This window comes from Pseudorca crassidens, chromosome 3, assembly GCF_039906515.1.
Source record: "Pseudorca crassidens isolate mPseCra1 chromosome 3, mPseCra1.hap1, whole genome shotgun sequence".
Lineage (NCBI taxonomy): Eukaryota > Metazoa > Chordata > Mammalia > Artiodactyla > Delphinidae > Pseudorca > Pseudorca crassidens.
Window position 1 is genome coordinate 33,943,714 of NC_090298.1, and position 22,452 is coordinate 33,966,165.

General features: G+C 38.9%; 1 long non-coding RNA gene across 2 annotated transcripts; it reads right to left on the bottom strand.

The window, feature by feature from the left end:
• Positions 1–10,206: 10,206 nt before the first annotated feature.
• LOC137221231 (uncharacterized) lies at positions 10,207–21,911 on the bottom strand. 2 transcript variants are annotated; one of them, XR_010941933.1, is made up of 3 exons: positions 21,714–21,911; positions 11,660–11,718; positions 10,207–10,455 (listed from the first exon to the last, which is right to left on the bottom strand). It is a non-coding gene; the product is annotated as an uncharacterized lncRNA (long non-coding RNA). The 2 variants fall into 2 exon arrangements; XR_010941932.1 differs by having other exon boundaries at positions 11,590–11,718.
• Positions 21,912–22,452: the final 541 nt, after the last annotated feature.

Below are 22,452 nucleotides of genomic sequence, written 5' to 3' on the forward strand. Positions count from 1 at the left end.
GTAGAGTGTAAAGTGGCCTTTCTTTTTGGAGTCACTCTGAGCTGGGTTCTAGTCCCAGTTCTAACATTTACTAGCTGTGGGACTTTGAGCAAATTTTAACCTATATACTTTCCTCATCTAAAAAACAGGTATAGGGAAATAGGGAATATGGAAAAGTTTTGACAATTACATGAAATAATACAATAACTGGCAACTAATAAGTGCTCCATAAATGTCAAAAGTGGTTATAGTTATTTTCTTAATTAATCAGAAAGGGACAGATTACACAGCACATCCTAGAAGACTATTCCTCTCTCTATTAAAATGTCACAAGGGAGAGATATTCAAGAGGTAGAGGAGAGACAGCTGCTTTACATCAGGACAGGGAGCTAAGAAACAGGGGCATCACGATGTCCATGACTGGTTAATGACCTGGGGAGAGTTTCACCCGAGCATCCCACCTCCCAAATAATCATCCGTTTTCTTGCCAGGCCAAGTCTCTCCTATAATCCTTTTCTTTGGGGTTTTATTCTACCTTTGAAGGGGAAATAAAATATTGATCTTAGAAATTTACAGTGAAAAAGCAACTCACAAATTATCTACTTCACCCATGGGAACTTCTCCATGAAGACATTAACACATAGCTTTTTTTTAGCTGTGTCATCTCTCCAAAGGGTTATGTCTTGGACATCTATTGTTTTGCCCTCCCAGTATTCTTCTGCTTCTGAGAATAATACAGAATGTCCGGAACTTCCCTTTACCCAGAACACAGTGATATGGTTACCAAGTAAGCTGCCATCTTCTTCCATAACTCTACCCGTGGCCACAGCTGATTGATGTCAGGTGTGCTTCTCAGCCCATCTCATCAGTTTGAGGATTTCAAGATGCGAAGCACCAGAAAGAGAAACAGAAATAGTTTTACCTCCAATATTGCCAGGTAGCTTGGGATTTTTTTAATATTGATAAAAGGGTGGTAAACAAAGGTACACGAATTGAAACTTGTAAATATTTTCTCTTAACACGGTCATTAGGAAGACAACGTTCTTTTATTTTAAACAGGAAAAATTACCAGAAATAGAGGAAAGTACAGAAGACACAAGTGTACCATTATTCAGCGATGGATGCTAAGAAACAAAATGTTATAGTCTCCTAGGGTGATAAAAATAACTATTTATCAGTAATATTATGTTATATTTCATCAGACTCCTTCCCTTTCTCCCAGGTAGCCTCCCGTTCCACACATTGTCACATTAAGTCCTGTGTCATTTCCAAACATGAGGGCAAGGTGTAGTTATTAATAATAAATAAAAACACCCAGGATTTCTACACCAATCTTCCTCCCAAGAACACCAAGTAATCTCTATTATTTCACAACATTCCTTGGAGGAGAATACAGAGGGGTATCATTACTGCCATTAGATGGTTAGAGGAATTACATAAGGAAAGCTGAATAAACTATCTTATAACATGGTGGCTAAACTGGGATTATAACACTTGTCTTTCTTAGTAAAGGGAAAAGGAAGAATGATGTAGGAAATATCACTGGCAAAATGGGTAATTTAAATTGCTTATTTGTATGTTATAGAATGGCTCATGGCAGTCGTTTAACACAGAGAAATGTGGTAAATCCCAATTTCAACTTTGTAAATGTAACTTATGCATATGGGTGTGTGTTGCAAAAATCATATCATACTATACATATTATTTTATAGCCTGTTCTTTGTGTGTAACAGCATACTGTAAACAACTGACATACATCTATGTCAACGATTATAATGGCTGCAAAGTAGTCCACTTATAAATGTATCCTAATTTACTTATTTGGGGGAAGTTTTTTTCCCCAAAGCCAGGCATTAACATGCCTCTTTGCAAAACACAGAAGGAAACCCCTCACAAAAATTAATACAGGTTGATCCCGTCAACAAATGATTACCAGACACGCTCTTGGGAATCTCCATGAAGACAACGTCATCACACTCAAGGAGCAGGCTGAGTAAAAGCCAGCAATTAACAACAGTATGTGGGGCTTCCCTGGTGGCGCAGTGGTTGAGAGTCCACCTGCCGATGCAGGGGACACAGGTTCGTGCCCCGGTCCGCGAAAATCCCACATGCCGCGAAGCGGCTGGGTCCGTGAGCCATGGCCGCTGAGCCTGCGCGTCCGGAGCCTGTGTTCCGAAACGGAAGAGGCCACAACAGTGAGAGGCCCGCGTACCGAAAAACAAACAAACAACAAAAAAACAATAGTATGTGGTCAGCCACTCTTATAAACTAACGTAACATTTTCTAGAGTTTAATTTACTTAGATATATCAAAAGTCGTGAAAATGTAAATACCCTTTGCCCCAGCAACTTCCCTTCTAGAAAGTTATCCTTAGTCTGTAATAGAACAAGTTACAAAGATATTTGTACAGGGATATTTATGACAGTATGTTAATTAACAGGAGGAAGGGTGAGCAATCTACCCATAAAAACAGATCAGTTTAAATAAATTAAGATACATCCAAAGTGAATACAGGGAAGACTTAAAAATGATAATGCGAATTATGAAAAAATACTCAAGACATATTTATGACTGATTATGCTTTTTAAAAACAGGTTACATCAACATGTGTGTTTGTATGAGTATTAGAAAGATAAAACCCAACATACTGGTCATGATCCTTTCTGGGTTATGAGTTTACTGGAAACTATTTTTCACGTTCAATGGATTTTCTAATTTATATATAATGAGCACAGAATACTTACCCAAAGTAGAAATTAACATGATGTGGTACATGCTATTATAAAGATAAATACAGGGTGCTCTAGGAGCCCCTAACTCAGCCTGGAGCTTAGAGGAAGGTTGGGTATGGCCTCACAAGTTAGTGTCACACAATGAATCTTCAGGGTTACATAGCAGTTGACCAGTTAAAGAAAAGGGAAAGAGCATTCTAGGATGAGGAAAAGCCTTGGAGGAATGTGACAGCATGACCCAATCAAAGCGGTATGAGTAGTTCACAGGCTGCAGAAAGGGTAATTAAAATAAGAACTAAAAGTATCTGCTCGATTTTGAAATAGGAGAAGTCAATTTTGACCTAAGTTTGTGTAGTTTCGGTGAAAAGATGAAGGCAGAAGCCGGATTGTCACGAGCTAAGGAAGGAGCGGGAGGTGAGGAAGCGTGGGTGAAGGTAGACGCGAGCTCAAGGAGTGCTGATACAACCGTGAAAAGAGGGAGAGGGGAATGGGAGTGGGATATCCAGTTAAAAAAAGGATTTATTTTCATAGATGGGAGATTTGAAGGATGTTAATGGGAGAAAGAGCCAATATAAAGGGAGAGGATGATTAAAAAAAAAAAAAAGGAATGGGAAGGTGTGGATGATAGTTTGATATTTCTAGTCGGGGATGGTGAGAGGGGCTGCAGGACAGGAGTGAAAGGCTGAGAACTCCAGCAGTCAGGTCAGGTGACATCACAGGAAATCATCTCTTAGTTTCAAACTGCAGAGACAGTTCATAGAAAGAATCATAACTTCATTGTCATAGAAAATAGGACCAGTGAGTAGCTGTGGGCAGAAAAATCCAGAAAATACTTAGTATAATCAGAAAAAGTGTTGGAAACAATACAGAACATTATTATCTCACTTCTGTATGACAACAAGAAACATTCACGAAATCTCTATAACCACACCTAAAGAAAGACGTAACGGTATTGGGAAAAGTACAGAAAACAGGAACTACCAAGTGCTAAAGCAGATGGGAAGCACATTATAGGAGTGCCGAAAAACAAGATTAGGACTTTTCACCAAGAAAAAACAGAGCCTATCAAGGAACGTGTTTCATTTCAGTGGCTTCTAGTCTGGGTATCAAAAATCTTTCTTAATATCAAAAATATTTGAGAACACACATGATAGTGTTTAAACATTTCATAATTTCTGAATCATTTTTTAAATTAACTTGCATTTTAATAATCTCAGCAACATCTACATATTTTTGGTATGTGTGTATGTGTTATGTCTGACGTTATGTATTTATCCTATTATAAACAGTGTTTGGGCACACGTATGAAACTGCAATTCCCTCGCAATAATTCTGAACTACCACCCACCATCCCATATACCTGTCCAGAAATTCTCAGACCACATTTGGGAACCACTGTCTTAATTTATAAAATCCTGAAGTTGGCGAATATGTATCTTGTCACCTAATACCCAAAAGCTAATATTTAATTTCATTTTTTAAAAATGAAACTTGAAAGAGCTATATTTAGCACACAGTAGTCTTTTGGAAACAGAAATAAAATGAAAAATAGAAAATTTCCAAAACGTTTATATAAGTCACCAGATGATATCTGTGTAATAGGTTTTAAAGAAAATTATTTTTTCAGAGGCCACAACATTTAGGGTGACATGAGGGGGCAGAGCAGGGCTATGAGGGAGAATCACCATAATAGGGCTATGTCATGACACTTCTTGGTGCAGCTAAACCAAATATACTGTCTTGTCACTGTTAATTCTCACATTTGTGTCCTGATCAGGCATAATACAGAGGCACACATACGCTCAAGATATTCTTGAATAAAGAGAAGAGTAATCAATGAAAACAGGGATGAAAACTGAAAGAAAAGAAACCCGGTTCTAGGACTTAGTAATTTCACCGCCCTACAGATAATTTAAAGTACAGAAATGACTGAATGCAGGGTTCTAAGAATCAATTTCATCTAGATTTCCAGAAAGATAGAAACTATAGAGTAGAGTAAAACAGAGAATGGCTTAGTTCACTTTTTCATGACTGAAAAACATGCATTTTGGAATTTGCATATACACCATCCCACTCAATTTATTTTCTAGGGAAACCTGGTCAGTTGACCCTTTTGCTGTTCCTTTCAGCAGATCTGAACCTGCCTTTTAAGCTCCCTGTGCAATCTGCCTTTGAATCCAGAGACCTCCCTATGGACCACAATCTCCATAACTTACCCTATGAACTTCTTGACTAGCCATTCAAGAAAGAAGAGCAGAATGAACAGAACACCTATAATCTTCATGAACAACCTGTATTCACGTTTTTGTCATCAAATCGGAAGAATGATAGGTCATTTCAGTCAGTCAATAGATAAATAAAATTCTAAAATTTTAGTAAACTGAGGTGGGAAAACAAATTCACACAGTCTTCCTTTTTAAAATGAAAAACTAGCACTATGATGTTTTTGTTTTGTCTAGCTTTAAAGAGTACTCTACATAGTCCAGTTTCTGGCTGTAGCTCTGTTAATAGCTGCATGGCCTTGTTTAAATTAATCACCCACTCCGGCCCTCAAGTTCCTCTTCAACAATATATGGAGGTTGAGTTGGGTGATCTTTTTTTTTTTTTTTTGCGGTACGCGGGCTTCGCTGTTGTGGTCTCTCCCGTTGCGGGGCACAGGCTCCGGACGCGCAGGCTCAGCGGCCATGGCTCACGGGCCCAGCCGCTCCGTGGCATGTGGGATCTTCCCGGACCGGGGCAGAACCCGTGTCCCCTGCATTGGCAGGAGGACTCTCAACCACTGCGCCACCAGGGAAGCCCGAGCCGGGTGATCTTTAATGTTTCTATGAGCTCAAAAATTTGAATGACTCTCTGACTATTGAGAGATTTCATCTCTATTTCATATCGTTTATGTTAGGAAAAGATAATGGTGAAATTTCTAACTCTGGTTCACCAACTTCTCATTCATTAACTAAGCACGTAAAATGTTCCTGAATTGCTCCTGGAATTAACAATTATCTTTCCACATTATGAAATATAAAGACAAGATTGGAATCACTATAGCCCAATAATTTTAGATCCATATTTAGAGAAAAACGAATCCATTCATTAACACAATTCAGCACTAAGTGGATGGTAGAATTAGCAAGAGAAGCACGGAGGTGAAACCTAGAACTGGCCCTCAAACACCTTAGAATTAAAACAGGGACAAACTGTTAACTGAACACTTACAATCCACAGTGATAATTGCTAGGATGGAGCAAATAATACACAGTTTGGTTATACATTACATTTTGATTGTTTGACTATGTCTTCTTCCACTAGATTCTAAGCTCCATGAGGGCAGGGACCTAGATTTTTCTGGTCACTATTCCCCTAGAGTTGGTCATATGATTTGTTCTCAAAAAGCACTTGTTGAGTAAATAAAATAATGAATGAATGGCCGACTAACAGGGACTTAAAAGAAGTGAACCTAAGTCTACTAGGAAACAGGTACACTTAAGGGCAAGATTAGTGGCCACATTCTAGAAGTCCAGATTATTTCCTTGTCAATTGTATTTTTCATTGTATTGCAGACATAAAGAAAAAAATTCATATATTTCCATTTCCCTCGTTCATTCCAAAACACATTTTTAACATTATAGAGCTATAGAGCATTTGTAAAAACAAAGAATTTTCTATGTGGAATTCAATGTCTAGAACCTATGAATTTATGTAAATGAAAAATGAATAGCCCAGATGGCAACCACTACCACTTTTGGTTTTGGTTCATTCATGTGACATTTGTCACATTATGTCAAACTCACCACCACCACCAGAAAAGGACAAACACCAAATTAAAAACCACTTTAGATTTATTACTATCATTTTTTTTTTATTTGCTGGTAGCTAAGAGCATGAATTCTGGAACCAAAACAGTTCTCTCCAGATATGTGACCTTCAGCAAGTTACTTAACCACTTTTGGCCTGAGTTTCCTCATCTGAGTAATAAGAACAATAATACTATCTCATAGTGTTGTTATGAAAATGAGTTAATACGTGTAAACCTCTTAAAAGAATACCTGTCACATGGTAAGTTCTAAGCGTTTGCTAAATATATAAAATCAAATCAATACACCGTCAGCCTACTCCATTGGGTTAAGGCAGTGAAAGACAATGCATAATGAAGACAATTCTTTCGGAATTATTCTGGTGACATTTTCAGAGAGGAAGGCTGTGGATTTAGAACAACCCACATTAAAATAAATTGGTTGAACAGAGTGCTTGAAGAGAAAAAAAAAATTCTAGAACATGCTAAAATGGACTAAAACAAGTCACATAACTGCTTCTATTTTCTCATTAGAAAAATTCCCCTCAGGGAAAAGTGATGACTCAAAGTTAGAAAGAATACCAACAGTAACATTATTTTTGAAACAGTGCATAAAGATGATTTTTTTTTTTTTTTTTTTGGCGGTACGCGGGCCTCTCACTGTTGTGGCCTCTCTCATTGTGGAGCACAGGCTCCGGAAGCGCAGGCTCAACAGCCATGGCTCACGGGCCCAGCCGCTCCGTGGCACGCGAGATCTTCCCGGACCGGGGCAAGAACCCGTGTCCCCCGCATCGGCAGGCGGACTCTCAACCACTGTGCCACCAGGGAAGCCCCATAAAGATGATTTTTAAAGGTATTAGGTTTAACAAAATTTAGTGAAAAGGAGTAAAAATCTATCCAGTAAGTGCATTCATAATTAGTACCTAAAGATCATGTATTAAGAGTTTCATGCTGTATGTATGTGGAAACTCGAAAATGGTACAGATAAACCGGTTTGCAGGGCAGAAGTTGAGACACAGATGTAGAGAACAAATGTATGAACACCAAGGGGGGAAAACTGTGGTGGGGTGGGGACGGTGGTGTGCTGAACTGGGCGATTGGGATTGACATGTATACACTGATGTGTATAAAATTGATGACTAATAAGAACCTGCAGTATAAAAAACAAAAACAACTAATACTAAACTTTCTTTGGGTTATTTGTATGGAAATGTGTTAATATAAATGTTTCAGACATTACATGAAATTTCTAAAAATTTTATATGTTCTGGTATAATGTTGTAAGTCATAATTCTAGTTATTACTTTAAAATGTATATCTCAGAAATAACTAAATTCCCTTGTCAATTGCATTATGAATTTTCATCAAATCTTTAACCGTGGTCATTTTTAAGTCTTTTGTCATTTACAGACAGTTCTGGGTGTACTCTGATGCTTTCGCAAAAATGTTCCTAGGGCTTCCCTGGTGGCGCAGTGGTTGAGAGTCCGCCTGCTGATGCAGGGGACACGGGTTCGTGCCCCGGTCTGGGAGGATCCCACATGCCGCGGAGTAGCTGGGCCCGTGAGCCATGGCCGCTGAGCTTGCGCGTCCAGAGCCTGTGCTCCACAACGGGAGAGGCCACAACAGTGAGAGGCCCGCGTACCGCAAAAAAAAAAAAAAAAAAAAAAAAGTGCCTATAAAAGCGTTTCATCCTCAAGGAATTCACGGAAAAGACTCTGACAAGTACAGATTTCTGGTAACTGACTATACTGCTGAACTGAATGAATAAGCATTTTCAGAACTCTAATGGAAAACTGATGAATTCATAAAAGTGCTAACAAAAGATCAAGATGAAAAAAAATTAATTACATGGGACTGAGTGAACTAATGAGGATGATTATAATTTTTGTGACCTTCTGTTTGAATAAAAAAAACAATCTCACAAGGACTCAGAGGCCAAAAATATACGAATCAATTTTCACTGCAAAGTAAAGGAGCTGTTACGGTGGAGGATTCCTGGACTGAATGTCAATATTATGACATAGTATGAGTGTGTTTCGTGTTTGGTAATTGCAACCATTGTTGTTTTTGTTGTGGTCATCCATTTACAATGCTTGGTGTCAGTTTATTTATCTCTTGTAAAAATAAAATACAGTGTGTGTGTGTGTGTGAGTTGTGGAAAAAAAATAAAAGGAAACTTTTAAATTCCTGATTCTGGTTTTGTACAACTGTATAATTAATGGTGCTGATCATATTATAAGGGCAGATTTATATGTGTGGGGGAGGTGGTAGTGATGGGGAGGCCCAAACAGAAATTACAAATAAAGGAAATAACATTCCTTAAAAAAAAAAAAGTTTCATGCTCTATATAAAAAAGATAAACACCAAGGATTTACTGTATAGCACAGGGAACTATATTCAATATCTTGTAATAAACTATAATGGAAAAGATTAGGAAAAAATGATATAGATATATATATATATATATATAACCAAATCACTTTGCTGTACACCTGGAACTAACACAATATTGCAAATCAACTACACTTCAATTTAAAAGAAAAAAAAAAAAGAGTCTCATGCTCTACTGATAGCTAGCAGGGCACGCAAGAGCATACGTTAAAGTTGTGATCCCTAAACCTGACCATGTGTCACAATTTCTGGGGAGCTTTGTAAAAACTGACACCCTGGAGATTTAGATTCAAGAGGTCTGAGGTAGAGTTCAGGTGTCATTTTTTTTCCAATTCTCCCAAGTGATTTCCAAGGACAGCCAGGTCAGAATGCATGGCTAGAACACTTGCTGCCGAGAAGTCTCCAGTGGCGTGCAGCTGAATCGTCTCTTCATTCCTACCTCCTGCGACCTTGTTATCAATAACTATGTCAAAAGCCATCAGCTGCAGACAGGATGAAGTCATGAGACAGGGGCACATGTTGCCTAGCCAACCTGGGAGTCCAAGATGAGCAGCAAAAATGAACCTAAGTCTCATGATAAATGAACCTGCATTCAGGGGCAAAAGTCAAATGCAAAATTGCAATAAACAGGTACAATAAAAATGGTTTCACAGCTCTTCTGCCGAACGTATTTGCAGACACACACCTTACCGGGTGATGCAGAGGTCTGCAAACTGACACAGTCCAACCTACTCTGTGCCTCAGCCCTCACGTTCCACACTGGATTTATAAGAGGTTGTAAGAGGGAGGTTGACTAGGCTGATACTTGGCAGGTGTGCACCAGGATGGCCAGGTTGAATGTTAAAATAATGAAATGTTTTAGTACCAGTTGGTAAATAGCTACTTCTCAGAGCCTCCAGTCATTTCAGCCCCTCCCCCAAGACCTCACCTCCCTCCCCAGCAACCAAAGGGTTACTACCAGACTCAACCAGGGTTTCCATTCTATGCCAGATGCACAGTTAATATTTTCAAATTGGAAATAAATGAGAAAAGCTACTAGCCAGGAGTGGGAAGTGCCTGGAAATTACAGCAGAGGAAGAATCGAAGTTCAAGGGATCTTTTTAGGCTCCGGCTGCGCCGGCTCAGCGGCCATGGCTCATGGGCCCAGCCGCTCCGCAGCACGTGGGATCTCCCCGGACCGGCTCACGAACCTGTGTCCCCTGCATCGGCACCACTGCGCCACCAGGGAAGCCCTCAAGGGATCTTTAGCCTTGAAAGTAGAAGACTTGAAATGGGGTGGGTTCAGGAGGAATATGATCACTGCCTTCAAACACATGGTTGAGCTTCATGTGGGAAACAGATTAGATTTATTCCGAGTATCTCCGGTGGGGGGAATTGTGCACAGTGATTGGAAATTACAAAGAAGGTGACGTCAATTCCATATAAGGAAGAACTTTGGAATCCTGGTGCAGCCCAACAATGGAAATGGCTTTGTGTGAAGAGTGAGCTTCAGGAAGCAGCACAGGAAGGAGCAATGACTCTGAGAATAGTGCAGCAGCTGCAGATGCTTCTGATCTGGATGGTGAACTAGAGAGATCAGTGGTTACAAACCTACGTGTGCATCTGAATCCTCAATGAAACTTTTTTAAAAAATAGACTTTTTTGGAGCAGTTTTAAGTTCACAGCAAATTAAGCAGAAAATACAGAGAATATCCATACATTCCCTGCCTTCACAAACACACAACCTTCCCTACTATCAACATCCTGCACCCAAGTGGTATATTTGTTACAACTGATGAACCTACATTAATACATCATTGTCACCAGAAGTCCATGTTCACATTAGAGTTTACTCTTAGTATTGTACATGCTATGGATTTTGACAAATATATAATGACACGTATCCATCATTATCAATGGAACTTTTTAAATATCAGATCTCTCACTCTCCACCCCAAACCTAATAAATTAGTATCTCTTGGCACTGGAGTTTTGGAATTTGCATATTTTATAGCTCTTCACTTGATGTTGACACATAGACAGTTTTGGAAATCTGCATTCGATGATCTATAAGTTTTTTTCCAATCTTCAGATTCTATAATTTTATTAAATAAAGATCACAATAACTTTTTTAAAGGAGTAATGACTCTTGAAAACTGACCAGGGCTTGGAGGAGAACCTGTGGAGTATATATAGCATGTCAAGCACTATGCTAGACTCCTTTAATTCTTACAAGAACTCTACAAGGTAAGTATTAATATATATTCCCATTTAACAGAAAACAAAACTGAGGCTCAGACAAGTTAAGTAACTTTCCCAAGGTCAGAGAGCAAGTAAAAGAATTGGAATTCAAATTGAGGGCTATTTCATCCACCTTCTTTCTCCTATACTATTAGACCTCCAACGAACTCTCAAGTACTTGAAATTAGTGAATGAAGACACACAATTTCAGATTACTAATAGTGAATTATTTTGTGTTTGTTGGATTCTTAACATATTATATTCAGCACATGGGAGGGATATTTTGTTATAGGACAACAGAAAACCAGATGATATTCCAGGAACTTGTAAGATTTTATGCACTAAATTTCCTTATATAAAGCCAAGGGCTAACATGGCCAATACAATTGCTCCATGAATTTGAAATGTTGGACTAAGGATACTCTGATACCTAAACATGTAATGAATCATCCAAAACAAGAGAGAAGGACTCAACCACACCTTTGCTCTTCATAATGGACTCCAGACCAGAGAGGTGGCCAATTCTGTATTTTCCCAATGGAACACTGACCTGTTCCCCGAGCCACAGAAAAGAACAACTCGTTTCCTAGAGCTGTACTTTGACCGCTCCTATGGGACATAGAAATAGAATGTAATGGTTATTAAGAGTACACACCTTTGTGTCAAACCTGGATTCAAATCTGGGTCTGCCACTAACTAAATACGGAATCTTGGGGGAAATACTTAACGTCTCTAGGTTAGTTTCCTATCTGTAAAATGGGACTGATGACATTCAATATGTGCCTCCCAGGGTTACCATGAGGATTAGATGAGATGCTGTATGTGAAGTACTTAACATTATTTTAATACTTACCAAGCACTCAATAGATGTTCACATTATTACTTATCAATGGAGAAGTCAAGTCCAACATCATCTCTGAATCCTCCCAATTGTCTCCATGGTCCCAACTAAGGGGGAAGGAGTGTGTGTAGGTATTGGGGTAGATGGAGGAGGGGAGGATGTTAACCTATTCTCAGGTCTACGAGGATTTGTTCCCAACCCTCAACTGTAAGAATCTCAAAATGCCTCCAGGTCCTGGAAGGTAAAGGTCAGTAGGAGGAATGGAAGCAAAGTTAAGTACTTAACCTTGAGACGTTAAAAACTGAGATAGTGAGACAGAAGTGGGACTATATTAGAACATGGATAATATATTTCCTCCCTGCTAATGGATTAGGACAGGCTAAATGGGCTGATCAAAAAATATGTTCCATAACACATGACAAACACCAGTGCACATCTTTGGTGGACACGGATGCTAAGCTCTAGAGGCCCTCACTGAGGACTAGTGCTCCTTTCTCATCTAAATGTATTTCCTCTTTTCTGATAATCAAAAATCCCCTTCTACAAGATGAAAGCTCCAATTAGAAAAGATACATGCACTCCAATGTTCATAGCAGCACTATTTACATTAGCTAAGACATGGAAGCAACCTAAGTGTCCATTGACAGATGAATGGATAAAGAAGATGTGGTACATATATACAATGGAATATTACTCAGCCACATAAAAGAATGAAATAATGTCATTTGTAGCAACATGGATGAAACTAGAGATTATCATTGAGTAAGTCAGAGAAAGACAAATATCATATGATATCATTTATATGTGGAATCTAAGAAAAGTGATACAAATGAACTTATTTACAAGACAGACTCACAGACATAGAAAACAATCTTATGGATACCAAAGGGAAAACGGAGGGAGGGATAAATTAGGAGTTTGGGATTATACAGATATACACTACTATATATAAAATAGATAAACAACAAGGACCTACTGCATAGCACAGGGAACTATATTCAATATCTTGTAATAACCTATAATGGAAAAGAATCTGGAAAAGAATATATATTTATACATATATATGGTATAACTGAATCAGTTTGCTGTACACATGAAACTAACACAACATTGTAAGTCAACTATACTTCAGCTAACAAAAAAATCACCTTCTACAAATTAAATCACCATCAACATCCATTAAGAAAATAACACTAATTCAGCACAACACAAGGCCTCAGGTTTAGAATATAACACAACAATGTCTAAAGATCCACTATGATTGTCAAGGACTGAAGAGCTTGTTGAGTGTGTAAGCAAACATTCTGAGAAAGCCTATGTGTTGGGAGGAGGGAAGTTCTATATAAAATCATTGATTAACACCCAGCAAATAAGGAGTTCCTTCGCTGGGTGATTACACTGTAAGTGGACCATCTGCTAACTTAACTTAAAAGGGAACCATTTCTCATTTATGAGGGCATACACAGCATAAGCTAATTTGTGAGGTCTGTTTGATGGGGTAGAAGAAAATAACTCACTTAAACTCCTCTCACAGATTGTTTTGTTAAAATGCCTCTTTTTGAGACCATAAAATTTAAGGCAAACTAAAACTATATTGTTTAGGGCTACATAATTATGTGGTAAAACTACAGTGAAAAGCAAGGTCATGAATGCCTTGTTATCTTTGTCAAGATGCTTACCCATGGGAGGAAGGAAGAGGGCTAGATTAGGTGGGGTCATTCAGGAAGGTTTCAACAAATGTCTGTTTCTTCGCTTTAGTGATGATTTATACTGGCATTTGTTTTTTTATAAACTGATGTTTGTTCTTTTTTTATATACACCTGTTTTTTTGTATACAGTTGTTTGTTTCATAATTCATTAAACTAAGTTAGTTTTTCACAGAAACATTAAGGCACTTATGAAAGAAGTAGATATCTAACAGTAGTTATTTCCAGTGGGGAGTGGTAGAATTGTGACAGTCTGTTACAGTGGCTGTTATTTTCCTTAAAATACTTCAGTGTCGTATTATATAAGTGCAGATTAGCTCAAATTTTAATTTCAAGGATAATCAGCAACATTCTTTCACGAATGAATAGTCCAGAGATGTCAGCTAGCATTACATCAGAAAGAGCCACTCTCTAGGGTTGGCTCCTCTAAGTCCTGCTATCCATGTCTTGATGGATAACTGGTCCCCTGCTAATTAGCATATTATGTCAAAAATGGGTTTTTATCAGTGAAACTTATGACGATTTACTTTCATCAGGCATGTAGAAATTTTCTCCCAGTGGTGCAATTAAAGGTATTCAAAGAATGTAAATTGTCTAGAGTTGTTAAAAATCTATCCACCCTTGCATGCACAAAAGAAGTAAATACGTTGTCCCCTTAGAGGACAGATAATCCCTAATATATCCTATATCCAGCCATTGACTTTGTGGCATAAGACTGACTAGAGGACACAGAATCATGGCAATGTGGACTCTGACACCTGAAAGGAAGATTTCAGGGACTTCATGGAGCCTACAGATGAAGTTAACAAATGGTTTTGTGCCTGCTTATTATTAAATGTTCTTGAATACATATTTGAATATACAGCAGAACTTAGTGTGCGATATGAATTCATTATAACCTGGTAGCGAGGTTGTTGGAAGAAACCAGTGCCACCTCAAATATCTTTTGTGGCTGTTGATATCTACCAAAAAGAAAGAACCTAAAATTTCACATGACTAACATGACTTAGGTTGGTTCACAACAGGGTCCTTTGCTTTTTACTAACCTTTTTCTGAACTTATTGACATCTTATAAATTGAGTGAGTGTTATTTTGCAAACAGAAAAGGAATGAAAATACTAAGTAAAAAATGTTCAAGAGACAAAAGCAGGTATTTCACAGAATAAATCAAATATGGTCAATAAATAAAGAACTGCTCAACATTGTTACTAATTAATCAAGTAATGACGACATGAGATACTATCTTAAACCCTTTCAGTTGGAAAATATGTATGTATATTAAGTCTGACAAAGCCAAGTGTTGGAGAGGATTTGGATCCACAGAATCTTCTGTGCATTGCTGGAGGGAGTGTAAATTGGCTCAATCACTCTGGAAAATAATTTGTCATTATTTCATGAAGATGAATATTCACATGCCCTTTTTCACTCCTCGGTATATACCCAAGAGAAACTTTTGTGTCAGTATTTTAAAAGACATGCTCAAGAATGTCTATAGCAGCACAAAAGCCAAAACCTAAGAATAACTCAAAAGCCCATCAACAGGAGAATGGATGAAAAAAACTGGTATATTCATGCAATGAAATACTATCCTAAAATCAGCATGAATTAACAACAATACACAACAGGGCTTCCCTGGTGGCGCAGCGGTTGAGAGTCCGCCTGCCAATGCAGGGGACACGGGTTCGTGCCCCGGTCCGGGAGGATCCCACGTGCCGTAGAGCGGCTGGGTCCGTGAGCCATGGCCGCTGAGCCTGTGCGTCCGGAGCCTGTGCTCCACAGCGGGAGAGGCCACAACAGTGAGAGGCCCGCGTACCGAAAAAAAAAAAAAAATCAACAACAACAATACATAACAATATGGACAAATTTTAGCAATCTGCTGTTAAATACAAGTCTTATAAGATTTCATAAAGATGACACCTTATTTGGAAATAGATATAAATGCAATAAAGGTATATTAAAAGAAAAGAGAGAGATAGCAAAGGAAAGAAAAACACGGGATTAAGAATGATGCTTGCTCAGGAAAAGAAAAGTGAGGGTTGGTATGAGAAACGGAAACCATGTAATTTTTCTTTTTTTTTTTATACAACATTGTTCCCTTTATTTTATTTTATTTTATTTTATTTTATTTTTTAACATCTTTATTGGGGTATAATTGATTTACAATGGTGTGTTAGTTTCTGCTTTATAACAAAGTGAATCAGTTATACATATACATATGTTCCCATATCTCTTCCCTCTTGTGTCTCCCTCCCTCCCACCCTCCCTATCCCACCCCTCCAGGCGGTCACAAAGCACTGAGCTGACATCCCTGTGCTATGCGGCTGCTTCCCACTAGCTATCTACCATACGTTTGTTAGTGAAAGCATGTAATTTGATGTAAGTTATTATCAAGAACTTAGCTCTTACTTTTATGATGGGTTCATGAATGATGACATTATTAATAATGATAGATGGGTAGATTGAAAGCAGGTCATACATAAGCCAATGATGAGATTGTATCATGAGACATTCATTAAGATTTATCCAATTCTATGCACTTTGAAGGCAAAATCAAGATAAAAATGAGACATGGTTAAAAATAAAAATAAAGGTTAAATACCTATATATATTGTGCAACACCATTGTGTTAAAGTCTGGAAGCAAACTGATGTTTTTATCATGTTTCTCACATAAAAACACCTGGTCAATATTTGGTTGAATCAAATTATTTTTCAATACAAGCCTGAGTTTTTGTTAGTGTTTTGTTTTGCATTTTTTGTTGCAGCGGTCAAATGCCAAGTAAAAGTCTTATAGTTCTCTGGCTCTCTGCAGTTTTTTAAGTGAAGACAATGTCAAAAGAATTAGAAGAAACATCTAATAAAGGCTTATTGTCTAAAACGTACAAACAACTCATAAAACTTAATAAGAAAACCCAGTTTAGATTGACATGTATACACTGATGTGTATAAAATTGATGACTAATAAGGACCTGCTGTATAAAAAAATAAAATAAAATAATTTAAAAAAAAGAAAACCCAATTTAAAAACGGACCAAAGGGTTTACAGTTAGACACCTCACCAAGGAAAATATGCAGATAGAAAGTAAGCATATGAAAAGATGCTCCATATCATATAACATCTGTGAAATGCAAATTAAAACAACAATGAGATACCACTACATATTCTAGCAGTAGAAGGGCCAAAATCCAGAACACTGATAAAACCAAGTGTTGGCAAGGATGTGAAGAGCAGGAACTCTCACACGTTGCTGGTGGGAATGCAAAATGGTGCAGCCACTTTGGAACACAGTTCGGCAGCTTCTTATAAAACTAAACGTACTCTTGCCATACAATCCAGCAATTGTGTTCCTTGGTGTGTATGCGAACGAGTTGAAAATTTACGTTCACACAAAACCCTAGATGCAGATGTTTATAGCAGCTCTACTCATAATTGTCAGAACATGGACACAACCAAGATGTCCTTCAGTAGATGAATGGATAAATACACAGTGTTATATCCAGACAATGGAATATTATTAGCACTAAAAAGAACTAAGCTATCAAGCCATGAAAAGACATGGAAGAAATTTAAATGCATATTATTAAGTTAAAGTAGTCGATCTGACAAGGTTACATAGGGTACAATTTCAACAATACGACATTCTGGAAAAGGCAAAATTATAAAAGCTATAAAAAGATCAGTAGTTGCCAGGGGAGGGGAGAAGGGGGAAAGATGAATAGACAGAGCACAGAAGATTTTTATGGCTATGAAAACACTCTGTATGATAGTATAATGATGGTTGTATGTCATTATTCTTTTAATCCAACGCACAGAATGTACAACACCAAGAGTGAATCCTGAGGTAAACTATGGACTTTGGGTGATTATAATGTGTCAATGTAGGTTCATCAACTATAACAATGTACCACTCTGGTCGAGCATGTTGATAATGAGGGAGGCTATGCATAGGTGAGGGCAGTGGGCTTATGGGGAAATCTCTGTACCTTCCTCTCAATTTTGTTATAAATTTAAGAGAGCTCTAAAAAAAAGTCCTTAAATATATATATATAATATATATGTATGTATATATGTGTACACATGTATACACACAAACATAATCTTGAAGGTAATGTTGAAATGTTATTGTCAAAATTTTGCTTAGTTGAAACACTGTAGGATATTAAATAATGCCTTCTCTCTAGTAGTTTGCAATGTGATGGGAATACAAACCAACCTACTTCATTTAACTTAAGACTAGTCAAAAACAACCCACTGAATAAATAACAAAAATGAATGTACAGACACACATCCATCATCCTGAGAGCTATTTGAATGCCACGTGGTGATGTGAGACAGCTGGTTGATTCAAGTTTGTCATCCATGAATCAGCACCAACTATGCACCAGGTTCTGTTCCTGATTCTGAGAATAGAGCAGTAAACAGCAACGTACCTGCCTTCACGGAGCTTACATTCTAGTCATGTCATGAGCAATGATATGAAGAATGCAGGACATGGAAATAGGGAATAGGTAATCTTGGAAACCTTGCTGAGAAATGGGTCACTTGAAGAATGAAATGTGGAACCAAGACGTATCTAGGAAGGCGCATTCCAGAGGAGAAAACAGCAAGTACAAAGTCCTGAGGTGGAAGATTTCTTCAGGTATTGGAGGAACAGTAAGGCCAACGTAGGGTAGAGGGAGACTGGTAAATGACAGGTTTGGGGTGGATCTATGGAGTGCACTGGAGATCTTGTTAAGCTGCATGGAGGGGAAGGAAGCCTAACTGGAGTGGCTTCATGAGAGACTGGGGAGGGAGGAGTTTGAGATGGCAATACGGCCAATTCTTTTGTTTTGTTTTTGTTTTTTCCTTTTTTTTTGCAATTCTTTTGAAGAGTTTATTCAAACTATATATCCCAGAGGTGAAAGAAAACATGCTGCATGCCAGAAACCTAGACATATTTCTCAAGACTTTGAAAGAAGACAAGACTGTTCTTCATGCAACACACCTTACTGTAGAAGATGAGTTAACAGAGATGCCATCAAGAGCAGGAGTCCCTCAAGGATCTGTCTTTAACCTCCTAATCCTTTCTTCTACTTCTCCTCCCTTGGAAAACCTTCATGACCCAAGTCTCTCTGCTTTCTCCTTCTCTCCTCTCCCCGCCTCTGCTCTCTTCTCCTGTCTCTCTCTTCCTCTAGGCCCACTGATTACATGATTAATCATGTATCTCCTCACCACCCCACCTTCCTCTGCATACCACCAGCCAGAAGCTAACAAGCTATTCCAGGTCAGGAGCTGCTTGTCCTCTGCCCTTCTCAGCCTGTAACCAGTCCCAGAAATGCCTTCAGGCAAAATCTCCAACAACTGTGGGAAGGTTGCTGCTCTCCGAGAGGCTGTCACTGAAATCTGATCTCTGGTAACAGGGGGGAGGGACTCCAGGCGTGGAGGCCAACTTGGGGGTGGGAGGAGTTACCCCTGCTCTCTTTCCCCTAGTGGAAAGTGTGGGGATGCCAGTCATTCATTGGGTGCCACACCACCTCCCTTCCAAGCCTACTTAGATCCCTGTAAGTGAAGCAAATGGGGAAACACCCAGGGCAGGCCCCTGCTAGCAGATTCCCATGGAACCTGAGAGGCAGACCTTGGTAGATATGTTTTGGCCCTTTGCCTAAATTGTTTTAAAGTCACTGACATTTCTCTGAGGCTCAGAACCCTAAGATACTGCTGTTTCTGATGACCACCTAGATCTTCTGATATTGACCAGATTAGGTCTCTTAGAAAAACTCCAGGAAGCAGACAGGAAAAGGGAGGGTGAATGGGGGGGGGGGGGTGGAAGGCAAATTTATAGATACTGCAAACAACTGGGAATATTTCTAGCCAGAGGTGTCCTTTCTGATAGTGCTAAATGGGTTAAAAATCCTTCTCATCCCATCAGCTCAGTGGAACAAATGAGAAACAAAAACTGTGAGTGAACAGGTATTGATTTACCCCTGTGGTGTTTTAATGAAGTTTCAAAAGAAAAATAATCCCCGACAGAGGCACACAGCAAAGGAACCAACTTTCCTGGGAAGGTTAATCAAGAGTACCATTAGGTTTCCCTGGTGGCGCAGTGGTTGAGAGTCTGCCTGCCGATGCAGGAGACACGGGCTTGTGCCCCGGTCCGGGAAGATCCCACATGCCACGCAGCGGCTAGGCCCGTGAGCCATGGCCGCTGAGCCTGCGTGTCCGGAGCCTGTGCTCTGCAACGTACCATACCATAAACTGTAAACTTTGGAGACTAATCCCTTGTCGGTCACATCATTTGCAAATGTTTTCTCCCACTCTGTGGGCTGTCTTTTCGTTTTGTTTATCGTTTCCTTTGCTGTGCAAAAGCTTTTGAGCTTAATTAGGTCCATTTGTTTATTTTTCTTTTTATTCCCATTACTCTGGGAGATGGATTGAAAAAGATATTGCTGCGATACATATCAGAGAATGTTCTGCCTATGTTTTCCTGTAAGAGTTTTATAATGTCCGGTCTCACATTTAGGTCTTTAATCCATTTTGAGTTTATTTTTCCGTATGGTGTTAAAGAATGTTCTAATTTCATTTTTTTACATGTAGCTGTCCAGTTTTCCCAGCACCATTTATTGAAGAGACTGTCTTTCCTCCATTGTATAGTCTTGCTTCTTTTGTCATAGATTAATTGACCATACGTGCGTGGGTTTATTTCTGGGCTTTCTATCCTGTTCCATTAGAGCTACCATATGATCCTGCAATCCCACTCCTGGGCATATACCCAGAGAAAAACATGGTCCGAAAGGATACATGCACCCCAATGTTCTTTGCAGCGCTATTTACAATAGCCAAGACATGGAAGCAACCTAAATGTTCATTGACAGAAGAATGGATAAGGAAGACGTGGTACATATACACAATGGAATATTAGCCATTAAAAAGAATGATATAATGCCATCTGCAGTAACGAGGATGGACCTAGAGATTGTCATACTGAGTGAAGTCAGACAGAGAAAGAGAAATATCATATGATATTGCTTATATGCGGAATCTAAAAAAAAAAAGATACAAATGAACTTACTTACAAAACAGAAACAGGGCTTCCCTGGTGGCACAGTGGTTGAGAGTCCGCCTGCCGATGTAGGGGACATGGGTTCGTGCCCCGGTCCGGGAAGATCCCACGTGCCGCGGAGCGGCTAGGCCCGTGAGCCATGGCCGCTGAGCGTGCGCGTCCGGAGCCTGTGCTCCGTGACGGGAGAGGCCACAACAGTGAGAGGCCCGCGTACTGCAAAAAAATAATAAATAAATAAATAAAATGTATAACAAACGAGGACCTACTGTATAGCACAGCGAACTCTGCTCAATATCATGTAACAACCTAATGGGGAAAGAATATGAAGAAGAATAGATACATGTATATGTATAACTGAATCACTTTATTGTACAACTGAAACTAACATAACATTGTTAATCAACTCTACTCCAATATAAAATAAAAAATTAAAAAAAAAAGAGTACCACAAATTAACTGCATAGAATAGGAACGAAGTTGCTGTTTAAGCTTCATTGAAATAGAAATCCAAAGTTTTTGCAAATATGACATGTGGGACCAGGAAATTTGTCTTTTCAACTCGTTAAATAATTAGTATTTTAGCTAATTCAATAATAAGGGCACCAACTGAAGCAGGACCTAGAGTTGCGAATTAGCTCCAAGTTCCAGAAATCTTTTACATTGAGGAGAAACAAGGAAGGACCTGTGTATTTTGCCCCCAAATACTGAGACTATTTAAATACTTCAGGATCATTTGAAATTATTCTGTATCTAAGGGAAAAAAAATATTTAATTGCATTAGGTTTTTTTATGCATCCACTATATTCACAAATTCTGTCTAAATCTAGGGATCTCAGTGCTTATATACTGATAAGAAAAAAATACCCAGGAACCCAGCAAATTTTATGAAAAGGCACTCTATCCCATTAAGAAATTAGTCAACAAAGAGAGAGAAAGACCAGAAACTGGGAAGAAGAAGAACAATGCCATCAGCCAGGTCAGGGGCAGAGATGGAGGAGGGAGGGGATCCCTTGCTTACCACTTTCAGGGGAAAATCCCTTGCCCATTATTTTCTCTTCTACAGAGTTTTCCTTCTCCAGCTGAAATGTATTGGCTTCACAGGGCCCCTAGCTCCTCTGGAAGCTTCCTTGAGAACATGTTGGGGCATGTTGATACCTCAAAGTATTCCCATAATTTTCGGAAAATGTGACCAAAGCTGTTGAGCCCAGCTTGCCAGGATGACGACTACAGCATGAAACAGGAAATGTGTTTCAAAAGCTCAGCAGGCTGGGCTTCTCTGGGCTCTGTTATGATAAACACACACTCTAGAATGCTAACCCACACCTAAAACATACATTCCGCAAATCATAGGGAAGGCCGGTGAGTAACCCAGTCTCAGATCACTCAGTTAACACCTTCCAATGCTAGGAAGATGAGGAAGAGGAATTATAGGAAGACAAAGGTGAAAATCAGCTATCTATCTATCTCTTGGTAGACCTTGAGTTTATACAAGGATATGAGAAGGATAATCTCTAGGAGGAAAATTAAGCATGTCTCTCTAATAAATGAGCATTTCATGAGAAAGCTGCTTCTCATTTCCAGTGATGTTGAAACACTTCTTCCAAGAAGTCTTCTCTCTGACTAATGGGAAGAGAGTCGTAGCAAATCACTTCTAAGATTCCTCCCTCAGGCAAAGTTGCAAATTTAGCAAAAGACTCTTTACAGATTTTCTGATCCCTCCTCAATGCTAAGCGCTGTGTAGTTCCTATGAGTACGGT